Consider the following 23,884-nt stretch of genomic DNA (forward strand, 5'->3'; position numbering starts at 1 on the left):
TATCATTGGTGCTGCAGAAAAGGATTGAGGTCACTTCAAATAGGAAGTCCCAACAAGGGTCAGCCCAGCAAAATGTCAGAGTTAGAGGGAGGCGATTGGTCATTGTAAATATTAAAGAGCTGGCCCCTTCCTGAACAGCTCCAACCTCAAACCTCTCCAGGAGCCCTTGGGCTTCCCTCAAGCCCATCTTACTATCCCCCAAATCTCCAACCTCTGTGGAACTTAAAATCCTCTGTGTGAAGTCATTCTTATGTACTGACTGCCAAAACCACTGGCTACAGCCTCCTGATATTAGATCGACTCCGACACTGTCAATCTGGTCAGGTATCAAGTGGGGTGGGGGTAGTGGTTGTCATGAAGGACTATTTAAATACATATGCCGTCCTCCACACCTTCGTTTTAATGGTTGAGGATTGAGTGGGGAAATGGTCTATTGGCAGAAACAGGCCTCAGAGACTGCATTGGCTCTTCTGCAATCAATACTGCCTTATTTTATTTGCCCCTTCATGGCCAATAAAGCTGATGAAGTGTCTGCAGAGTAGCTGGGCTCATCCATTCCCCTCACTGTTCCATTACCTGTTTGTCCTCACCCCTGACAGTTATACGGCCACAGGACCCATTTAAGCGACAGAATAGATTGCTGTCTGCCTCTTCCTCACAGGATCAGTGATACAGAAGTGCTTTCACCACAATCAAAAGAAACCCAACAAACAGCGTCAGAAGTTGGCACAACGTTATGTTGGCACCCCGCAGGTCCTGTTTGAACTGTATTTTCAAGAAAGACAGAGAAAGAGTAAGAAGATCAATGACTTCAAGTTCCATTTCACAGAAGAGATACTAAAATCTAAGCTGGTGTTCTACTGACCTATATTTTTAAAATGTGCTCACTAACTATGGGCATGTGGGCATCACTAACTGGGCCAGCTCCTTGATTTGATTTGCATGATGAGATCATGTCAGTTACAAATACATCACATTTCTCTGGCTCTGGAGCTACACGTAGGCCAGACCAGGTAAAGACAAAATGAAAGGGAACTAAGGGACATCTTTTTCACGCAGAGGGTAGTGTGGGTATGGAATGAGCTGCCAGAGGAAATGGTGGAGGCTGGTAGAATTACAGCATTCAAAAGGCATCTGGATGGGTATATGAAAAGCAGAGTTATGGGCCAAGTGCTCGTAAATGGGACTAGATTAGGTGACGATATCTGGCCAGCATGGATGAGTTGGACCAAAGGGTCTGTTTCCGTGCTGCACATTTATGACTCGATGACTCTATTTCCTTCCCTCAAGGACATTAATGTTCCAGATAGGTTTTTCCAACAATTGACAATGGCTCCCTGGCTGCCATTTAATCAACTTTCAGTTTCAGGTTTTTAAAAATTGCATTCAAATTTCATCATCTGCCATGGTGAGATTTGAACCTGTGGTCTCTTGGATATTAACTCGCCACTTACTGAGTTATTATGCTGAATGACATCAGTGCTACTCCATTGCCTCCTTCTTTGGCAATACAGAGAACATCACAGGGACAGATGAATTTATCTGATCCTCATTGCCCTCCCAGAGATGAATATATAACAAACCCTGGTGCCATGGGTAATTAAAATCCCACAACAAGTTTGTCCTTGATGTTTGCACAAATAAGCTGAACAGTTACTAGGGGACATAGGTTCAGGGTAAAAGAGGTTAAGCTTAAAGGAGACATGAGAAACAAGTTTTTTACACAGAGGGTGGTAAGTGTCTAGAATGTGTTGCCAGAAGAGGTGGTGGAGTCAGATATAATAGTAACATTTAAGAGGCATCTTGATAGATACATAAATAGGCAGGGAATAGAAAGAAGGGCTGATTCCTGAAGAAGGGCTTATGCCTGAAACGTCAATTCTCCTGCTCCTCGGATGCTGCCTGGCCTGCTGTGTTTTTCCAGCATCACATTTTTTCATCTCTGGTACTCCAGCATCTGCAGTCCTCACTTTCTCCGAGGGAATAGAAAGATACAGACCACGAGAGGCAAAAGGTTTTAGTTTAGAAAGGCTTCATGTGCGGTCTTGGTGGGCTGAAGGGTCTGTTCCTGTGCTGTACTGTTGTTTGCTGTTTGCAATTAGGTATTGTTAGCAAGTTTGCAGATGACACCAAAATTGGAGATGTAGTCTACAGTGAAGAAGGTTACTTCAGATTACAACGGGATCTTGATCAGATGGGCCAATGGGCTGAGGAGTGACAGGTGGAGTTTAATTTAGATAAATGTGAGGTGCTGCATTTTGGAAAAGCAAATCAAAGCAGGACTTATGCACTTAATGGTAAAGTCCTGGGGCGTGTTGCTGAACAATAAGACGTTGGAGTGCAGGTTCATAGTTCCTTGAAAGTAGAGTCACAGACAGATAGGATAGTGAAGAAGGTGGTTGGATTGCTTTCCTTTATTGGTCAGAGCACTGAGTATAGGAGTTAGGAAGTCATGTTGTGGTTGTACAGCACATAGGTTAGGCCACGTTTAGAATATTGCACGCCATTCTGGTCTTCTCCCTCTCAAAAGAATATTGTGAAACTTGGAAGGGGTCAGAGAAGATTTACAAGGATGCTACCAGGGTTAGGGGATTTGAACTATAAGGAGAGGCTGAATAAGCTGGGGCTGTTTTGCCTGGAACATTGAAGGCTGAGGGGTGACCTCACAGAGGTTTATAAAATCATGAGGGGCATGGATAGGCTAAATAGACAAGGTCTTTTACCTGGGGTGGGGAGTCCAGAACTAGAGAGCATAGGCTTAAGGTGAAAGGGGAAAGATATGAAAGAGATCTAAGGGGCAGTTTTTTTCATGTAGAGAGTGGTGCATGTATGGAATGAGCTGCCAGAGGATGTGGTGGAGTCTGGTACAATTACAACATTTAAAAGGCATCTGGATGGGTATATGAATAGGAAGGGTTTAGGGGGTTATGAGCCAAGTGCTGGCAAATGAGACGAGATTAGGTTAGGATATCTGGTCAGAATGGACGAGTTGGACCGAAGGGTCTGTTTCCATGCTGTACATCTCTATGACTCAATAATTTCAGTGGCTGTTCTTGGAACAAGATGAATTTTTCAGACAGGGAACTAATGGGTGGAGAAGACTAGAAAGCAGGGTTGAGACCACAATCAGATCAACCATGATTGAATGATGGAGGAGGCTTAAAGGACTGAATGGCCGACTCCTTATCAGGAGTCCTCATGTCCTGAGGTTAAGAATTACTCAACATTCCTCAATGAGCACAGGCAACCACTCCTAAACCTTCATTAAAAAAAAATCAGGTCAGGGTAAACTTTGACCATATCTTTGACCTTTTATCTCTAATTATCCATATTTTCCCTCTGTGGAGCTGAAGTCATGTCCTGGAATCCAAATTGATGGTTGCTAGGCAGCACAGGAAACCTCATGCAAGTTGGGATGTGAGAACCAAATGAATCTGTGGGTCATGTGACAATGTACAGCACGGTCCAACTCGTCCATGCTGACCAGATATCCTAACCTAATCTCGTCTCATTTACCAGCACTTGGCCCATAACCTCCTAAATCCTTCCTATTCATATAGACATCCAGATGCCTTTTAAATGTTGTAATTGTACCAGTCTCCACCACATCCTCTGGCAGCTCAGTTCATACATGTACCACTGTCTACATGCAAAGGTTGCCCCTTAGGTCTCTTTTATATCTTTCCTCACCTTGATGTCCAAATCATCCAAATATGCAACACAGAAGGAGACTATTTTCTTCTTTGTGCCTGTTCTGACTCACAGAAGTATGGCAGTAAAGATCAGGTTGGCTCATTGTGAATTGATATATTTTAGTATACAGTACAACCTCGATTATCTGAATATCGATTATCCAAATTTTGGATTATTCGAACAAGATCTCAAGGTCCCATAAAAACAGCATTAGGCAACTCAGCATTCAGTTATCAGTTAAGCAACGTTATGGCATGCATTGCCGGATAACTGAGAAATGTTCGACAACCGGCACTCAAATTACCGATCAGATCAGTTATCCAAGCAAAATATTCCCCACCCATCTCATTCAGATAATTGTGGTTGAATTTAATTTATTTTAGAGTTTGTATGTTGAACTTGTGGGCATATGCACTTGGCCTGTTTCAATGAAGGTGTTTTATGATTGTCTTGCAATATATCTGTGATTTATTTTAAAACACAACAGAAAGGAAAGGGCTCTTGGAGGCTTCAATGAGCGGTTCCAAAATGGAATTATTTCTGGCTTATAGTAAACATCCATTGCTTGAACAAAACCCTCCTGGTTTGATCTTGGCAGAAGTTTCAGCTTCGGAGAACATGTTTCTTGCTATTGAATGAAGGAAGCACTTTTGAACTGATAAGGAACATATTACCTCAATGTAAGGTGTTTAGTTTGTAAATTCAAAACTGAATATGCTCGGTTAGAAACCTGAGGGAGTTGTTTGAAGCTGAGAAAGTTTAAGCTCAGTTGTATGAAAACTCAAGGAACAAGCTTTCAAATTCTCAAGACCAGGAATGCAAGCATCTGTCAAATGCTGTAGATGTAATAGAGAAGGGAATTCTCACTAGGATGAATACTAGAGAGGAATGACGTTGGGATTCATGAGATTGTATTTTATTGTGTGTTTTGAAATGACTAATCTTGTGTTGTCTGTAAATAATTTGACTTGTTCTCTGTTCTTCTTAATATTATTTGTGCAATGAACTGGTAATTTTTGTTGAAATCAAATCTGCAAAATTATGTCTTTGTGTTTTGCTGAAAGATCACCTTGTTAAAACAAACAGAGGATAGATTTCAGACTGGCATCAGATTTGTATGGTAATAACATCAGCTGGAATCATATCATCACATGAATCAATTATGGGACGAGACTGGAGCTTTTTCCCCACAAAACAGCAAGTCAATTTTTATTACATATTTAGCATTGTTTTATTTTTGTTTCCAGTTCTGTCAGTTTGGCAATCTATTCCCACTCCTTTTCACAATTATTTATGGAATCATTTTCCAACATGATGTATAGCATTTCCAGATCCTGAGCTAAACATGTCTCCTCTCAAGATCCTTTGCTATTGATGTTGAACTGAATGACCCCATATTATAGACTCCCCTCCCCCACTATTACCTAGACCTGGGAGAGTGAGACCAAATTTAGCAATTGCGCTTTCACTCTTGCTAATGTTTATAATGTAATGGTCCTGCGAGAGTTAATGTTGGAGGCTGCATTAAGTTTCACTCAATCCAATGGTGTCATATTTGATTTGATTTGATTTATTGTAGTCACATGCACCTAAGTACAGTGAAAAGTTTTGTTTGCGAGCAGTACAGGCAGACCATAGCACAAAAGAACATACAGATCATAGGGTGCTTAGATAGAGTGAGGCATTGAGGTTAGATTGTGCAGGAGGTGCAAAATACAAGATCAACATTAACAAGATCAATGTTATTTGAAGTTAAAGAGTCCATTCATCAGTCTAATAACGGCAGAGAAGAAGCTATTCCTGAACCTGCTGGTGCATGTGTTAAAGCTTCTGTATCTTCTGCCTGACATAAGAAGTTGTAGGAGAGCATTGCCAGAATGGAAGAGGTCTTTGATGATGTTGGCAGCCAATAGACCTGGATGGAGAATGATGAGTCTTGTTTGAAGTCTTGGTGGAGTCAGTTGTGTCACCTCTGGCTCCATACATTCTTTGTAATGATGTGTAAGCTAGTCAATGTAACTTGCTCTTAACAAAATAAGTTATGTTGTTAAGACAACTGCTCTTCCTGTTCAGAATCACTGGCAACTCATGCTCTACTACTGATAACCAAACAGAGGAGATGGTTTATGGAAAAGAGGGTTAGTGGCAGGTCTCTATCCCAACCATTAGCTAGTAGTTATTGGTTCTGGATTACATGCAGCTATTAAGATCGGCAAAGTTAGCAAAAATCTTTAGAATCTGGAGATTTCCAAATGTAGACATCAGATAAGTGCTATAGTTAGAGCATGTCTGGAGCACAAGCTGGTGTAGACAAACATGGTGAGGAAATGTACAACATATATCATGCATGTCTAAGAGAGATAGCGCAGAGACATCTACAAGTATTAGATAGGAGTTAATGCCATCATAAAACTGCCTGCTGAAATCTCAGATTACAAGTGCTTGATGGCTACCTGACATCTGATTAGATTAATTGGTTTTGATAATACACTTAACATTGACACTTTTCAAATCACTACTTCATTGACATGACACAAGGAGAAATGGCAACATATTTAACAACAGTGAAAGGCACATTAAAAAGGTCAATTGATGTACACAGTGCAGTTTTCTCATGTTGTGCACACTTTGTATCTGATTAAAGGACCCTGCACTTGCAATTAGGCGCATTAATAGGTGTTCACAGTGTGATCTCCTTCACATCAGGAATACCCAACACAGACTGGTGGCCACTTTGCAGAGTACACCCATTCAGTCTGCAGGTGCAACCGTATGATTCCAGTCACCTATCATTTTAATTCTCCATCTTACTCCTATTCTGATCTTTCTGTCCTTGACTGACTGAAGTATTCCAGTGATGCTCAGTGCAAGTTAGAGGAAAAGCATCCCATCTTTGTATAGGGCACATCACAGCCCTCTGGACTCAAGACAAATTTTGGATCATAACTTCTACCTCCATTCTGTTTCCTTTCTCATTGTTTCCTTTCTCTCCTATGCCTTTTATTTTGTTTTTAGCTGGTTATTTTTTAGGATCTGGCATTCACATTGAAGAATCACAGGAGTTTGGAGAATCACATTATCTAATTGTTTCCCTAAAGAATTTAGGTTTTGTCCTCTGTTGTCTTAAACTCCCTATTCAATCCATCAATTAATCTCTCCATCAGTGACTTTTTGACTAGAAATCAGAAGTGATGGGGAAAAGGCAAGAAAATAGAGTTGAGGATTATCAGATGGGCAATGATTTCATTGAACAGTGGAGCAAGTCTGATGGGCTGAATGGTTACTTCTGCTCTTATATCTTATGATCTGTGGATTTAAGATTGAACATGAACACCTTTCCTTACTTTTCATTCATTTATCCTCTGCTAAAACTTGACAAATCCAGACACAAGCAAGGATTGCTAGCCAATCCCTTTAGTCAAAGATGGCAACACCAATGGACTTAATTTCCCTGTTGCTCACCTCTACACCTCTCTCTTTCAGTTTCCCGTCTTTTGACGGGACATCCAATTTACTCCTTTATCTCTTTGAAGCACCCCATGATGTTTTATAGATTATTAACATAAAGAGTGGAGAGAGTTGTAACCTTCTGGAGGGATGAACAGAGAACCCATCCAGGATAACCATTGCCACTTTGAATATTTCCAATCATTATTTCCATTCTTCCCACTTCAACTGGAGGAAACTTTGAAAAAAGTAACTGTACCATTATCTTCAGTACTACTGTCAAAAAGATACACTTTACAAAGCTTTTTTTGTCTTGTACTTATCTGGACTATTAGCAAGAATAGCGATTTAAAAAGAGAGCAACATTATTGTACTGTATGAGCAGAATGTGCTGGTTGATTGGCAAGTAGACTCTGCAGAAGCATTACCATGGACAGCTAGTTCGATGATGACTGACAATTAATTGCCAATCTTTGTTGACATTAAGACCAGTCAGGTTGACTCTGATTGGTCAAGGTATTACTTTGAAGAGTGAATCAGAAAATGGCAGTGGCCTAAGTTGATATTCACAGTATATACTTTTTGTCTCTGGAAATCAAAGTACTCAATGGATTAATAAATTCACCTTGTGCAAGTGTATATCTTTATATTCATGTCTCTGCAATGACTTCTGTCACTGTACACCAACCATCACGGTTCAACCATTCTGCTTTAGGTGCCTTGATACAACCAATCTGCGATTATAGATACCTACTTCTTTTGCATTCTTGGTTAAGAGTGATCTATGTGCCTTTTGGAGCTTCCATCATCTACAATTGCCCCAATGCCACTGACTGAGGGAGGGAAGATGAAAACAAGCCCCCATTTAACAATCTCTGCTGGATTTGGACGTTGAGTGAATGCAGAAAGTGAGGACTGCAGAAGATCAGAGTCGAGGGTGTTGTGCTGGAAAAGCACAGTAGGTCAGGCAGCATCCGAGGAGCAGAAGAATCGATGTTTCGGGCAAGATCCCTTCATCAGGAATGAGACTTGTTCTATACCTTCTGTCAGGGCAAACAGCTTGCAAACATTCACCATCGCAAGAATGGGCACTTGATTCAGGGAAAAAGAAGGATCTTCTGTGTGGAAGGGTTAATATCTTTGAGGGAATAGGAAAGGAAAATAATATTCATGATGAAGGAGGAATGATAAAAATAAGACAATGTGCAGCCAACAAATCATGATGATGAGCTCCAAGCTGCAGTTAGCAGTTAAGTTTGAACAACATAATGAGATATATTTCAGCTCCTCAGTAACCTAAAGTACTTTCACTGTATGAACTTTTTAAAACAGTGGGGAGTTTTTTTTAATGGGATCTCAGAAGGGTTCAATCAAAGTGAGTTATTAATAAGACAAGTCTTTCCACAAGAGAAGCTTCATCGCACTGGACGCACTAGCTCAGCATTTGTCTCCAGCGTTTCAATTCATTAAACCTGATGGCAGGAGCTATCTCGTTTTCGACCTGCATTTATATTGTTATATCAAAATGGAAAATCACACCTGACTGAGCTTAAACAGAAAAAGCAGCACAGTACACTATCAGCAAACCAGCCAGACAACAAGTGGGACTCAGTTAAGGGCCATATTTACCACAAATGTTGTTTCCCAAACCCACTCCTTAAGAAAGAAAGACTCCGGCAAGTGGTGTGGATTCTACGTTCCTCTCCTGCCATAGCTTTGAACTACAAATAACAGGACAGTTACCAACAAGTGGATTCAGCGTGACAATTTGCGGAATGATTCACATCTCATAAGAACAACAGAGAAGTTCAGCACAGGAACAGGTCCTTCGGCCTTCAAAGCCTATGCCGATCATCAAGCCCAAACTAAACTAAAAAAACAAACCTTCTGCCATTATTCATTCCATATTCCTCTAATGCCTCCCTATTGGATGTAGCAAAGTAGCAATCTCAGGATTGTTACTGGTGCCACAGGCTAGTGAGGCTGGGAACAGAGGACAAGTGGAACTGAGCACATGCACAGCTGATGTAAGAGGGAGGGCTTCAGATATGTAGATCATTGAGATACCTTCTGGGGAATATGGGACCTGTACAAGGAGGATAGGTTGTATCTAAACTGGAGGGGTACCAATATCCTGGGTGGGAAGTTTGCTAGAACTCATCGGGAGGATTTAAAGTAGTTTGGCAGGAGGATAGGAACTGGATCTATGGATCAGAGGATGGGGTAGCTGGTGAACAGGCAGATATAGCATGCAGAGAGTCTGTGAGGAAGGATAGACAGTTGATAGGGCAAAGTTGCAGTCAGTGTGATGGGTTGAAGTGTGTCTATTTTAATGTGTCAAGAATAAGGGTAATGAACTTAGAGCATAGCTCAGTATTTGGAGCTGTGATGTTGTGGCCATTACGGAGACTTGGATATCACAGGGGCAGGATTGGTTTTTGGATGTTCCATGACTTAACTGTTTCAACAGGAATAAGGAGGGAGGTAAAAAAGGTGGGAGAGTGAGGAGGGTTTGTCTACAGAGTCAGTATGGGTGGAAATCAGAAACAGGAAAGGAATAGTCACTTTGCTGGTAGTTTTCTGTAGACTGCCCAACAGCAACAGAAACATAGAGGAACAGATTGGGAGGCAGATTTTGGAAAGGTGCAGAAGTAACAGGGTTGTTGTCATGGGTGGCTTCAACTTCCCTAATATTGATTGGAACCGCCTAATTTCAAATAATTTGGATGAAGCAGAGCTTGTCAGGTGTGCCCAGGAAGGATTCCTGACTCAACATGTAGGTAGGCCAACTAGAGGGGAAAGTAAGGACTGCAGATGCTGGAGATCAGAGCTGAAAATGTGTTGCTGGAAAAGCGCAGCAGGTCAGGCAGCATCCAAGGAGCAGGAGGCTAGAGGGGAGGCCATATTGGATATGGTGCTTGGCAACAAGCCAGGCCAAGTGTCAGATCTCTCCGACAGGATGTCGGTGATAGTGACCATAACACCCTGGCCTCTACTACAGTCATGGAGAGGGATAGGAGCAGAAGTATGGGAAGGTATTTAATTGGGGGAGGGGGAGTGTCCGTGCTATTAGGCAGGAACTGGGGAGCATATATTGGGAACAGATGTTCTCAGGGAAATGCATGACAGAAATGCAGAGGTTGTTTAGGGAGAACTTGCTGCAAGTGTTGGATAGGGTAGTTTCACTGAGGCAAGAAAGTGATGGGAGGGTGAAGGAACTTTGGATGACAAGAGATATCGAACATCTAGTCAAGAAGAAGAAGGAAGCTTACTTAGGGTTGAGGAAGCAAGGATCCGACAAGGCTCTAGAGGGTTACAAGGCAGCCAGGAAGGAACTGAAGAATGGAATCGGAGAGCCAGATGGAGATATGACAAAGCCTTGGCGGGTAGGGTTAAGGAAAACCCCAAGGCGTTCTTCTCTGAGGTGAGGAAAAAGATGATGGCCAAAGTGAGGGTAGGGCTGTTCAGGGATAGTCGAAAGAACTTGTGCCTGGAGTCGAGGAGTAGGAGAGGTCTTGAATAAATACTTTGCTTCAGTATTCACTACTGAGAGGGACCTTGTCATTAGAGAGGACAGCATGAAACAGACTGATGCACTCAAACAGGTTGATGTTAAGAAGGAGGATGTGCTGGAAACTTTGAAAAACATGAGGATAGATAAGTCTCCTGGGTCAGGCAGGATATATCCAAGGTTACTACATGAAGCGAGGAAAAAGGTGGCTGCACCTTTGGTGATGATCTTTGCATCCTCACTCTCCTCTGGAGTATTGCCAGATGATTGGAGGGTGTCAAATCTTATTCCCTTGTTCAAAAAAGGGAATAGGGATATCCCTGGTAATTACAGACCAGTCTGTCTTACGTCAGTGGTAGACAAAGTATTAGAGATGATTCTGAGAGACAGGATTGATCATTACTTGGAAAACCATACTTTGATTAGAGATAGTCAGCATGGCTTTGTGAGGGGCAGGTCATGCCTCACAGCCTTATATAATTCTTTGAGGACGTGACAAAATACATTAATAAAGGTAGAACTGTGGATGTGGTGTACATGGATTTTAGCAAGGCGTTTGATAAGATTCCCCATTGTAGGCTCATTCAAAAACTAAGGAGGCATGGGATACAGGGAAATCTGGCAGTCAAGGTACAGACTTGGCTGGCCCATAGGAGATAGAGGGTGGTAGTCGATGGAAAACATTCAGCCTGGATCACAACGACCTATGGCATTCTACAGGGATCTGTTTTGGGACTTCTACACTTTGTGATTTTTATGAATGACTTGGATGAGTAAGTGAAAAGATATGTTAGAAAGTTTGCTGATGACTCGAAGGTTGGTAGAGTTGTGAATAGTGTGGAGGGCTGTTTTAGTTTTGCAACGGGACGTTGACAGGATGTAGAAAACTGGCAGATGGAGTTCAATCTGGAAAAGTGTGAAGTGATTCATTTTGGAAAGTTGAATTTGAATGCAGATTATAGGGTTAAAGGTAGGATTCTTGGAAGTGTGGAGGAAGAGGGATCTTGGGGTCCAAGTTCATAGATCGCTCAAAGTTGCCTCCCAAGTTAATAGGGTTGTTAAGAAAACGTATGGTGTGTTAGCTTTCATTAGCAGGGGGATTGAGTTTTCAGAGCTGTGTGGTTATGCTGCAGCTCTATAAAGCCCAGGTTAGAATACACTCGGAATATTGTGTTCAGTTCTGTTCGCCTCATTATAGGAAGGATGTGGAAGCTTTCGAGAGAGTGCAGAGGAGATTTACCAGGATGCTGCCTGGACTGGAAGGCATGTCTTATGAAGAAAGGTTGAGGGAACTTGGGCTTTGTTCATTGGAGCAAAGAAGGATGAGAAGTGATCTGATAGAGGTTCTCAAGTGCCAGCAATAGCAGTATTTTTGACACCTCTCACATAAATGCAAAATGAAAATTAGAAAAAAAATGTTTAAAGTTGTCTTTATGATTTTTCTTGATGTTTTTCCAAAGCAGTGTCCAGGAGATGAATCTGTCGAGCCAGGACTATTGATGGTGAATTAGCCACACCAGAAGAGAAATCCACTGCCTCATTACTAGGCCTGAGTGGACATCAAATGGTCATGGCCAGAGATACCAACAGCATGTGTGTTCTGTGAGCCAACTGTGCCTGTCTACTCTCTGGAGCTATTTCATCCATGTTTTCGTTTGAGGTGAAGATAAAGAATGAATCATGCCATGTAGATAATGGCTCAGATTTTCCTGGAAATGGGCAAGTAGCATCAAAGTAACTATGGCGCCACAAATCTCATTGCTGGTTTCACAGTGACTTGTGTTTCTATAACATTTCAGCAAAACTCCAGCGTGCAGTCAATAGCAAAGCCTATGAAGCCATAGATGTGAGAGGCTGGAACGCCTCCATCACTCAAGAGAGGGAACCAATGTGAAAAGATTGATTCACTGGTGTCCTCTATTGGCCACACCTTGGCACTGCAGCATAACATGAGGCAGGAGGTCAGGGATGGTCAAAGATTTGCATTGAATTGATGGTACAGACTGTGTCTTAAATGTGGCAGAAAGACTTTGCACTATTTCAGACCAAACTATAAAACAATAAAAGGAAAGTTAGCTAGTCAGAGGAAGACAATGTAACATGATTGGAAATCCAGAGGGCAAATTCAGACATGTTATGTGACAAAAAGACAGGTCATGAACATATCACGAAAGAACAAGAATGAGACTGCTCCATCATTCAGTAAGATCACATCAGATCTGATTTAAACTTCAATGCAACATTCCTACATAGCTCCGATAATCTTTCATCCCTTTGGTCCAGACCATGAGAAATAAATTAGCATGTAATCAGTGACATCCACATCATTATGGTACCCAAAATGAAGAATCAATGTTGTTGTTTAGGGAAAGCAGCTGCCAATTTGCACACAGCAGCAACCCGCTAACATTAATGAGATGGTATTTCTGAAAAAAGCAGATGTAGGTTGTGGGATGAAAAATCATCCAAGACATTGGGGAAATTACTTTGAAATATTATGACAAAATATCTTTAATCCATCTGTGAGAACAGGCAGAAACTCACTTTAGGTTCCCATCCAAAGGCCGAGCTCTTCTGACAGTGCAGGAATCTCTCAGTAACTTCGTTGCCTGGACATTGAGTTCAGGACTTTTGGGTGGATTTGAACCCTCAACCTATTGATTCAAACATCAAGAGGGCTACTGACTAAGCCATGACTAACATCAACTACAATATGCGAGTCATTCTTTTATATTTGACCTTTACATAGATTTCTAATACTGGATTTTGAAAGTGTCTAACCGTCAAATGTGACAGAATGAGATTTGAAAACAAACTATAATTGGGCAAGATTATGATTCTATTACTATGAAGATAAATACAAAATGAGCAATGAAAATTACAAATTAAGATAGAAAATACTGAACAAGTTATGATACTTCAGGAAATTAATGTTAGATGAATCCCAATCTGTTTGGAAGAGCTCTTCCTTTGTTTACATGAAAAATTTGCATTAGGGCAGCTATAGGTAAGTATTGTGAATTAATAGAATTTGTTGCCTACTCTGCTGTACTGAAGGAGGGCTCTTCAGCTTTTGGACTGAGGTATGTTAAGGCAGGGGGACTTCTACTGTGCAATTGCTTTTTGATGTCTGTGTGTAACTGATATCTGTTCCCTGTTCACTGATTAGTTAAGCCTGGGTTCATGGCTTAGAAAAAGGAGAAACTAAACTGAAGCAAGCAGCTGGCAGCACGAAGGAACAGACACTTTAAAGGTTTGTAAATAAGTCTACTGCAAGCACAGAAACTGGTGCATTATTACTGTATTCATCTCTGAGACACAGAACATGCCAACACAGTCTGTATCCCATCCTCAAATGGTTTCTCAACCTCCATATCCTTCAGCTTCAAAAGACCAGGAATACAGCGGATGAGGCACAGATGTGTAAGCTAATGTACAGAGTGCCACCGAGTGGCTGGTGCTACATTAATATATTATTTTCTTTTCTTCTGCATTCTGCTTCAACATAACATTTAGACGATAACATGCTCCATACATCTCTACATTGCCCATCTTCATATCACCTGAAGGAGAAGTAAAAAGAAGTCTCATTACTCTAGCCCAATGTATCAGTCAGGAGTGAGCATGGAAGCAAGGCCAGCTGGCAAATACAACATTGCCATTGTACAGGAGACACAGGTTTGATCCACACTTGACCAATTTGCTATATTTCAGTTCAAATGCTGTGAGATAGGTGCCAAGCTTACAAATAAATGCGAGGCAACTTGACACAGTAGTTGCTCAAAGGAAAATGTGGATGGTAGCCTGTCCAAGATCCGAATTTACAGAGGCTTGGGAATAGAGGGGCTACCTGGTTGTCTCAGTGGCAGGTGGCATACAACTGTACAGGTGTAAGATGCATGTGATCCACTTTGAAACAATGTGGCTACAGGGAGAATGCAGGTAAGTGGAGTTGAAATGCCCATCAGCCATGATTGAATGGCAGAGTGGACTCGATGGGCCGAATGGCCTTACTTCTTCTCCTATGTCTTATGGTCTTATGGCTTCCATAACAATTTACAGGGCAGCTTAGCTCAATGGCATAGCTCTTGCCTTTGGTTCAAGAAGCTATCGAGTTGAGTATATAATCCGCGATGACATTCCTAAGCTCAAGTTTTGCATAAAGGTTTGTAGCTCTGGTGCCAGTTGCCATAGTTGTGTGTATGTTCGCCAAGTTGGCAAGTTGATTTGCAAACATCTCATCCTATGTCTGGGTGACATCTTCAGTGCTTTGGAGCCTCCTGTGAAGTGCTGCTGTACTGTTTCTTCTGGAATTTATTCAGTTCCATTCCTGCTACTTCTGGTTGCAGGTTCCAATTGTTCGTTATAGTGGTCGGTATATTGAGTCAAGGTCTATATGTTTGTTACTGGAGTCCATGCATGAGTGCCATGCTTCTAGAAATTCTCTGGCTGTCCTATGTTTAGCTTGTCCTATGATCGTTGTGTGGTCCCAGTCGAATTTTTGGTCCTTGTCATCTGTGTGTGTGGCTACGAGAGACAGCTGGTTGTGGCGCTTAGTCACTATGTGCCCACGTAGTACTGAGGGAGGCCCGCTCTGTTGAAAGTCATGTGGATGGAGATGCTGATTTGTCTGCTACTCTGTCAAGGTTCAAACTTGTGACAGCACCATTTAAAAAAAAAATCTTGGTGACCAACATTTGTCTCACACCAAACATCAATAAAGAAAATTCTACTCACCATCCATCTGCCAGGCTGCCATGATGGCCTTCAACCATAATTGGCTGCACAGTTACACGACCAATCATAAGGCTTGTGTCTGGATTGCTAAATTCCAAGCAATAAGAGCTATGTTTGCAGGATGAACAGCTTGTAAAATAAGATTGGAAGAGTTTACTCCTAAAAATTCCAGCTCTTGCCCCAATTGTTCCAAGCTGCATCCCAACCGGTACTGGGGCTTGGGGAGCTATTTTGATGCTTGCTCAGTTGTGATGATGCTCAATGTTATTAAAACTCTTTGTGCCATCAAGACGGGTTTTTCAAAATTTGCTCTGGGGATGTGGGCAATGATGTTAAGCCCACATTTTCCACCCACCTCTCATTGCTCAATGTCATCCTCTTTATCACAATACTTTAATGTCTGATAATTAAATCAAGAATAGATCATATAACCTCTCTCGTTCACCACTTCCAGATCCATCCTTAAACACCGCCCCCTCAAACCACCACCACTATATTGCTTTGATATAATAATGAAAAGAGCCTAACATAAACAATCATTCAGATTATCATGGTCTTGACAAAACAGAGCTGTAAATGTGTTGCTGGAAAAGCGCAGCAGGTCAGGCAGCATCCAGGGAACAGGAGAATCGACGTTTCGGGCATAAGCCCTTCTTCAGGAATCTTGACAAAACAGTCCAGTTTCTAATAGGATTGTCTAAGGATATGTCCACAAACGTAGGTGGAACTATGCAAGTTAATTGCATTGCCTATGATGGTGTTTGGCATTTCATGTAATTTTCTTGTTTCAAAATGTTTCTCACTCCAGGAGACAAAGGCAAGAGATATAGACGAGAGTATCAGCCACTAAGTCCCAAGACCATGATGAACAGAAAGGATACAAAGTCAATTATTACTTGGTACCTTATTGGCAGTCATCTATTATTCTGCACATTATTGTACATTGTACTATGGATCCTCATTTTGTCCTCACAATAATAATGGTTATTACTACAGCAACGCATTACCTGAATGTTCATGGAAGACTATATATATATATATGTATGTATGCTGTAAAGTAATATTAATTATGAAAGAACTGATTGAGAGTTTAAAATCGCAGTTCAACAGTTTGTGAAACAATCACCACAGTTGATTGAATTGTTGTGTTATAACTCACTTTCACCCATTTTGTAATTATCATACTTTGTTCCCAGGAAACAAAAGCATTTGTAAACAGGAGATAACTTGTACATAGCTCTCTCTTGTTCCAGTGATACAACTCAATTGCTTTGCATTGAGCTCATTGTGTGCAGCCAATTCAGCTATTGTGTATAGAGTGCTGTTGAGATTGATGCTGCAACTCAACAGCAGTTCAAGGTGACATTACAGAGTTAAGTGAATGGTTCTGCTACATAGAATAGAATGATGGGCAAACCATATTGTCCATAGAATCCTGACAGTATGGAAACAGGCCATTCAGCCCAACAAGTCCATACCAACAATCCTACTCAGATCCAACCCCCTACCCTCTAACTTTTCATTTCTCATGGCTAAAGCACTTAACCTATACATCCCTGAACACTATGGGCAATTTAGCTTGGCCAATCCATCTAGCTTGCACATCTTTGGACTGTGGTAGAAAACCCGAGCAAACACAAGGAGAATGTGCAAACTCCACAAAGACAGTTGCCAAGGGTGGAATTGAACCCAGATCCCTGGTGCTGTGAGGCAGCAGTGCTAGCCACAGTGTCACCCATGCCACTGTTATTGAGTCAAGGAGAGGAAATACACTGGTAATTCATTCGCCAACATTCTGCACAGGAATCACCCCAAGATCTTCAACTACATAATGGGAAAATTGAGTTAACAACTCTCATGGGTACCTCCCAAGAGGACTGGAGCTCCACTCTCAGGCCATTTGGAAAGTGAAAGCACTCATTAATCAATTGGATATCTCCTGATTTTCCCCAACCAAACGCCATATGACTTCATTATCAATCATTTAACAGCCAATAATAAAAAATCTTCACTGAAAATGCATCTCACACAATTTTTTTTAATTCCCTAAGATTAGATTAGATTAGATTAGATTACAGTGTGGAAACAGGCCCTTCGGCCCAACAAGTCCACACCGATCCGCCGAAGCGAAACCCACCCATACCCCTACATTTACCCATTACCTAACACTACGGGCAATTTAGTATGGCCAATTCACCTGACCCTGCACATCTTTGGACTGTGGGAGGAAACCGGAGCACCCGGAGGAAACCCACGCAGACACGGGGAGAACGTGCAAACTCCACACAGTCAGTCGCCTGAGTCGGGAATTGAACCCGGGTCTCTGGCGCTGCGAGGCAGCAGTGCTAACCACTGTGCCACCGTGCCGCCCATATTTCTCACGTGATTTTGTTTTGCTCATAGAACCATCTTGGATATTAATTTTTAATTTGAGAACCACAGAATTTTTATGGCACAGTGGGAGGCCATTGTTCCCATCATGCCTGCATTGGCTGGAGAATCATGAACATGGGCTAAGGAAGAAGCTTAACATAGAGATTCTGTTGTCTGTAAAATAAATGGTGTAATTGGTTAATGAATATGAAGTATAGGAGATAAACATATCCATGCACTTTATACATAGTAGGGTTGCTCTAGTATGAGCTGCTCCCTCATTAGAAAGAGTGGTGGTGACTTTAATGGAAGGTCATCATACCTCAGGAAAGGAGCAAGGTTGAGAAGGTGGAACCTCTAATAACCTCAAACATGAATCCTGTTTTGTTGGTATCACGCTGGATTACAAACCAACTGGCCAATTACCTGAGCAAACAACCTCACACCCTGATTTTCAGCATATATTTTAGATTAGATTAGATTAGATTACATTACAGTGTGGAAACAGGCCCTTCGGCCCAACAAGTCCACACCGACCCGCCGAAGCGAAACCCACCCATACCCCTACATTTACCCGTTATCTAACACTACGGGCAATTTAGCATGGCCAATTCACCTGACCTGCACATCTTTGGACTGTGGGAGGAAACCGGAGCACCCGGAGGAAACCCACGCAGACACGGGGAGAACGTGCAAACTCCACACAGTCAGTCGCCTGAGGCGGGAAGTGAACCCGGGTCTCAGGCGCTGTGAGGCAGCAGTGCTAACCACTGTGCCACCGTGCCGCCCACAAAGCCTACTGCACCTGGTATTCCCAGGCGGTCTCCCATCCAAGTACTAACCAGGCCTGAGTCTGCTTAGCTTCCGAGATCAGATGAGATCGGGCGTTTTCAGACTAGTATGGCCGAAGATTGGATGACGACATGAAATATTTGATCGGTCAAATGTGAAAAAAGGATGAATGAGGCACCGAAAACCAGAGGCTTCAAGTGTAAATAGATAATTGCTATTAAATCTAATAAGAAATTTTGGAAAGACTTATTTTTCCAGAAAAGGTTTAGAATGTGGACCTTGCTACTACGAGAATAGGGCGGCATGGTGGCTCAGTGGTTAGCACTGCTGCCTCACAGCACCAGGGTCCCAGGTTCGATCCCAGCCTTAGGTTACTGTCTGCGTGGGTTTCTTCCCGCAGGCCAGATGAATTGGTTGTGCTATATTGCCCATAGTGTTAGGTGCATTAGTCAGAGGGAAATGTGTCTGGGTGGGTTACTCTTCGGACAGTTGGTGTGGACTGGTTGGGCCGAATGGCCTGTTTCCACACTGTAGGGAATCATCTAATCTAAAAAAAAGTAGTTGTAGTGAACAGCACAGAAGTATTTAAGCAGAAACTAGATGCATACATAAGAACTAGGAGCAAGATGAAGGAAGCTCAGCCTCTTGAGCCTGCTTTGTATTTACTATGATCCTATCATGGCCCATCTCAATTTGGCTTCCATAACCCAATAACCCTTTCTCATTAAAAATCTGGCTATCTCCTCCTTAAATGTGTGCAATGTCCTATCACTCACAACAAACTGGGGTCATGAATTCCAGAGTTTCTTGACCATTTGAGAGAAAGAAAGGGAAGGAAGGATATGTTGGGATCAAATAAAGAAGGATAAGGAGGAGGTGACTACAGTGAGTTATAAATGCCATCATCGACATGTCTGGCCAAATAATGTGTTTATGATTATTCAATTGATGCTTCAAATGACATTTTAGTTTTTAAAATTTGCCAAGCTTTTGCCTGAACCAGAGTTAAATTTTCCACCAGTTGCATGTTAAAAGACATAATAAATATACTTGTAAATGGCTATGCTTGATCACTCGTACATTATATAGTTTATGATGTTGTAGTATATATTTCATGGATTAGGGCACAACTTTATATAGCAAACCTAACTTTACAAAACTAATCGATACAAATATTCAAAGATTATAAAAATTACAAAGAGATCAATTCGCTGAGGAGTGACAGATGTAGTTTAATTGGGCATAAATGTGAGGTATTGCATTTTGGTAAAACAAACAAGGGCAGGATTAATGCAATTAAAAATCAGGCCTTGTGTGATGCTGTGGAACAGAGAGACCTAGGAGTTCAAGTCCATATTTCATTATTTTGAAGTTTGCATCACTTTTAGACAGAGTGGTTAAGAAGCCGTTTAACATACTAGCCTTCATTGCTCAGAGTTTAGAATATAAGAGTATGACATTATGTTGTGGTTGTACAGGATGTTGCTGAGACCTCTTCTGGGATATTGTATCCAGTTCTGATTGCTCTGTTACAGGAAGGCCATTACTAAGCAGGAGAGGATTCAGAAAAGATTTACAAGGATATTGCCAGAGTTGGAGGGTTTCAATTAAGGACAGAAGCCAAATAGGCTGGGTCTATTTTCCCTGGAGAGTCAGAGGCTGAGTAGTGACATTATAGAGGTTTATAAAATCATGAGGGGCATGGAAAGGGTAAATAGACAGTTTTTTTCCCAGGGTGGGTGAGTCCAAAACTGGAGGACATAGGTTCAAGGCAAGAGGGGAAAGATTTAAAAAGGTCCTAAGGGATAACTTTTTCATGCAGAGGTGCTGCGTGTATGGAATGAGCTGCCAGAGAAAGTGATAGAGGTTGGTACAATTGCAACACTGAAAAGGCATCTGGATGGGTATATGAATAGGAAGGGTTTAGAGGGATGTGGGCCAAAAGGGACGAGATTTATTTTGGATATCTGATCAGCTTGAACAAGTGGACCAAAGAGTCTGTTTCTATGCTGTATAACTCTATGACTCTATGACATGAGAGGCAACCTTTTCACAGAGAATGGTTCGTGTGTGAAATGAACATTCAGAGGAAGTGGTGGATGTGGATACAGTTACAACATTTAAAAGCCATTTGGATAAGTACATGAATAAGGTATGTTTGAAAGGATATGGGCCAAACTCAAGCTGGTGGAACTAGTTTAGCTTGGGATTATGATCGACATGGACTGGTTGGACCAAAAGGTCTGTTTCTGTGCTGTATGCCTCAACGATTGTATGACTCTATGATTCTATAGCCATAATGTTGCACAGAATTTAAGTGTAATTAACTGTCAATCATTGTCTAATTGGTGCATTCTCCATGCAAATCTCTACCAATCACAGTCCACTTCCAACTGGTTGGTTCTTTTATCTCATACTAGGCAAAATGGTATTCTTGTAAATATCCCAATAATTGCAAGATGGAAAGCTTAAAAAATGTATTTTTTTAACAGCACTAATCAATGCTTTAGCAAGATTTATTTTCTATTGACCAGAGAAAGTGCTGTTTGCAAACAACTGTGGAAGAGATTTTTCAGAAATGATCAGAGCAAATAGTTGGCTGAACAAAACATTGATCAATTTCAGACATTGTCCTGTTCAGCAAGCTGTAACCCTTCTTTCCAATTCACCAATCATTGTCACATCTCCTCACCAACTTGTTTAATCTCAGGGGAGATGTACAAATGGATTTTAGCCTTGCTAACTGAATTGAAATGTAAACCCTCAATACATAACATTCAACACTGCAGCTGCATTTTGTAGGTGGCATCGCCTTTTGTGGAAACGGGTTTGCAGCCATCATGTCTAATGGACCATTTTATTACTTGTCTTAAAATTTCTTTCAGAAGCGACGGGTTTCCTGTAGTTCACAAAAGAGTGAAGATGGCAGATCACAATAGGCTAGATTTGAACACAGAGCCTGGATTTTTTTATTCATACTCATGATGTGGGTTGCTCTGGCTAGGCAAACAATTATTGCCCTCCTCTATGTAAAGGTACTACAGTCCCAGAGGGCTGTTTTCTCAAGAGCTAAGAAATTGGTGGTGGTTTCGCCTGAGGGTCAAGGCAAAGCTTGCATGGTAATTTCAGCCAAACCAGGAATTGAAGCCATTCAATTGTCACTCTGCATTGCAAACCAGCCACCCAGCCAACTGTGCTAACCACCCACCATCGTTAAGCATCAGGAGAAGCTGGTGATTAGCTGGTCTAACGAACCACTACAGGTCATGCGGTTCAGGGAGGAAGAGAAATCCAGGACTTTGACCCAGCAACCGTGAAGGAACAGCAACTTAATTCCAAACTTGTGTGGCTTGAAGTTTGTCATGTTGGTATTGCAGACTTTCTGCTCAACAGAGTAACCATGAATGGAAGGATTACCTGCAAGGTTAGATGGGTGCAAGTTGATAATCCATCTCTTTGGGTCTGAGAAAGCACAGAAATAAATTACGCTTGAGGTGCACCTTATTCTCACAACCTATTAAAGCATTTGGAGATAATTTCTACAGCTCAGTAACTTTTGTAATATAAAGAACACAGCAGCGAATTTTCACACAGCAAGCACTTACAATCAAATTATTAAATCATCTATGTTTTTTAGCCATTGGCAGGATGACAAAAACATCAAGGACAATTTTCCTGTTTTTCCTCAAAATTGGGGTTGGGTCATGCAATTGTTTCTATCCACACAAAAATGTGAATAGGTCTCTGATGTTCAAATCCTATGGCATCTTGGGCAGTACAGTACATCCTCAGTACTGCAGCTGAGATTTTGTGCAGGGTCTCTGAAGTGAGGCTTGAATACAGAACTTCAGAAAAATATCGACAGGAAAAGATTGACAGAAAAATATTGACAGGTTAGGAACCAGGGGCGTAGTCTGAGAATTAGGGCCAGACCATTCAGGAGAGATTTTAGGAAGCATTTCTACACACAAAGGGTGCTAGAGGTTTGGAAATCTCTTCCACAAATGCTGTATCAGTTGTTAACCTTAAAACTGAGATTGATACGTTTTTGTTAGGCAAAGGTATTGAGGGTTCATAGACATATAAAATCATACAATACAGAGGAGGCCCTTTGGTCCATCAAGTCTATACTGCCAAAGGTATATTGTTACTTATACGTAGACCAAAGACGGGTGCTCCATCCCTTGCACTCAGGGATGCAGAATCGATGAGTACATTTCATGTGGTGGGATTAAATGAATGTGCAATACTTTACTGATGACTCCAGTTTTCTTAAAATGTTTGAGGTCGCAGACACATTGAGAAGGTGGTTAAAAAGGTATCTGGTATCCTGGGTTTTTTAAACAGTGGAGTAGAGTACACAAGAAAGGTGACCATCCAGTGATTCCAGTGTAAAATGCCAAAGAGCTGAAGGAAACCACTAAAATCTGATTGACAAAAGGAGGAAGGGCAGTGTCCGTAGGAGAACCTCTTCTCTGTCATGAACTTTTAAATTCACAAACTACTGATTCGACTTCAAAAGAAGCATTGTGTCTAACCATGAATACCACATCTTAGGGAGGAAATGAAGACCTTAGAGAACAGGCTCATAGGAATGGTTCCAGACAACTTCAGTATATGGTTACCTGGACCTGAGAGGCTAAGGGCCGTCCTCCTTAGACCAGAGAAGAATTGATTGACATGTTCAAAACTCCTGAGGGGTGCAGGCAGAGTAGATGGCGAGAAATTGTTACCCACTGGTAAATAGGCTGAGAACCAGAGGACTCAAATGTAAACGTGAAGAGCAAAAGAATCAAAGGCAACATAAGGAAGAAACCTTTATTTTATGTGACTGGTTAACATTTGGATTGTACTGTCTGAGAATGTAGTGGAGGCAGATTTAATTGCGGCTTTCAAACGAGCATTAGAGAAGCACCTAAACAGAACTGGGGATAGAAAGGCTGGGGAAAGGGACTAAATAATTTAATCTAACAGAAAGCAATGAACAGAACATGGACAATGATGATATTTATGGTTTCCCATTTATGTTAACTCATGTAACAAAGCCACGGAATGTTGGATTTTGTTGAGTTAGGTATCTTTAAGTTTACTTACAGCATTAACTGTTCACATAGCTACAATAGACCGATACACCCATCCTGAGTTCTGTGCTCACTGATATTGCTGATGATCACACACATAACTGGCTGACAGCATTGACTCCATTTCACAGTGAGAATGGCTGAAAGTGAGGCGGGGGGGGGGGGGGGGCTGTAGCTGATCTGTCATGATGTCACATGACTACCTTAAAGGCATACTGCCTGTCCAGTATAGAATCTGTACCTCTCTGTG

The 23,884-nt window shown here is 41.6% G+C and overlaps 1 protein-coding gene and 1 non-coding gene across 4 annotated transcripts in view; both read right to left on the reverse strand.

Moving 5' to 3' along the window:
• ncam2a (neural cell adhesion molecule 2a) overlaps positions 1-23,884 on the reverse strand; it is a 1,585,154-nt gene that overhangs the window by 1,436,142 nt on the left and 125,128 nt on the right. The gene's annotated exons all lie outside the window — the stretch shown is intronic.
• Positions 18,555-18,673, reverse strand: LOC122555598 (5S ribosomal RNA). Its single transcript, XR_006313320.1, has one exon. It is a non-coding gene; the product is annotated as a 5S ribosomal RNA (ribosomal RNA).

This window comes from Chiloscyllium plagiosum, unplaced genomic scaffold, assembly GCF_037043375.1.
Source record: "Chiloscyllium plagiosum isolate Xiang-an unplaced genomic scaffold, Cpla_swu_hap1 HiC_scaffold_12, whole genome shotgun sequence".
In the NCBI taxonomy this organism is placed as follows: Eukaryota; Metazoa; Chordata; class Chondrichthyes; order Orectolobiformes; family Hemiscylliidae; genus Chiloscyllium; species Chiloscyllium plagiosum.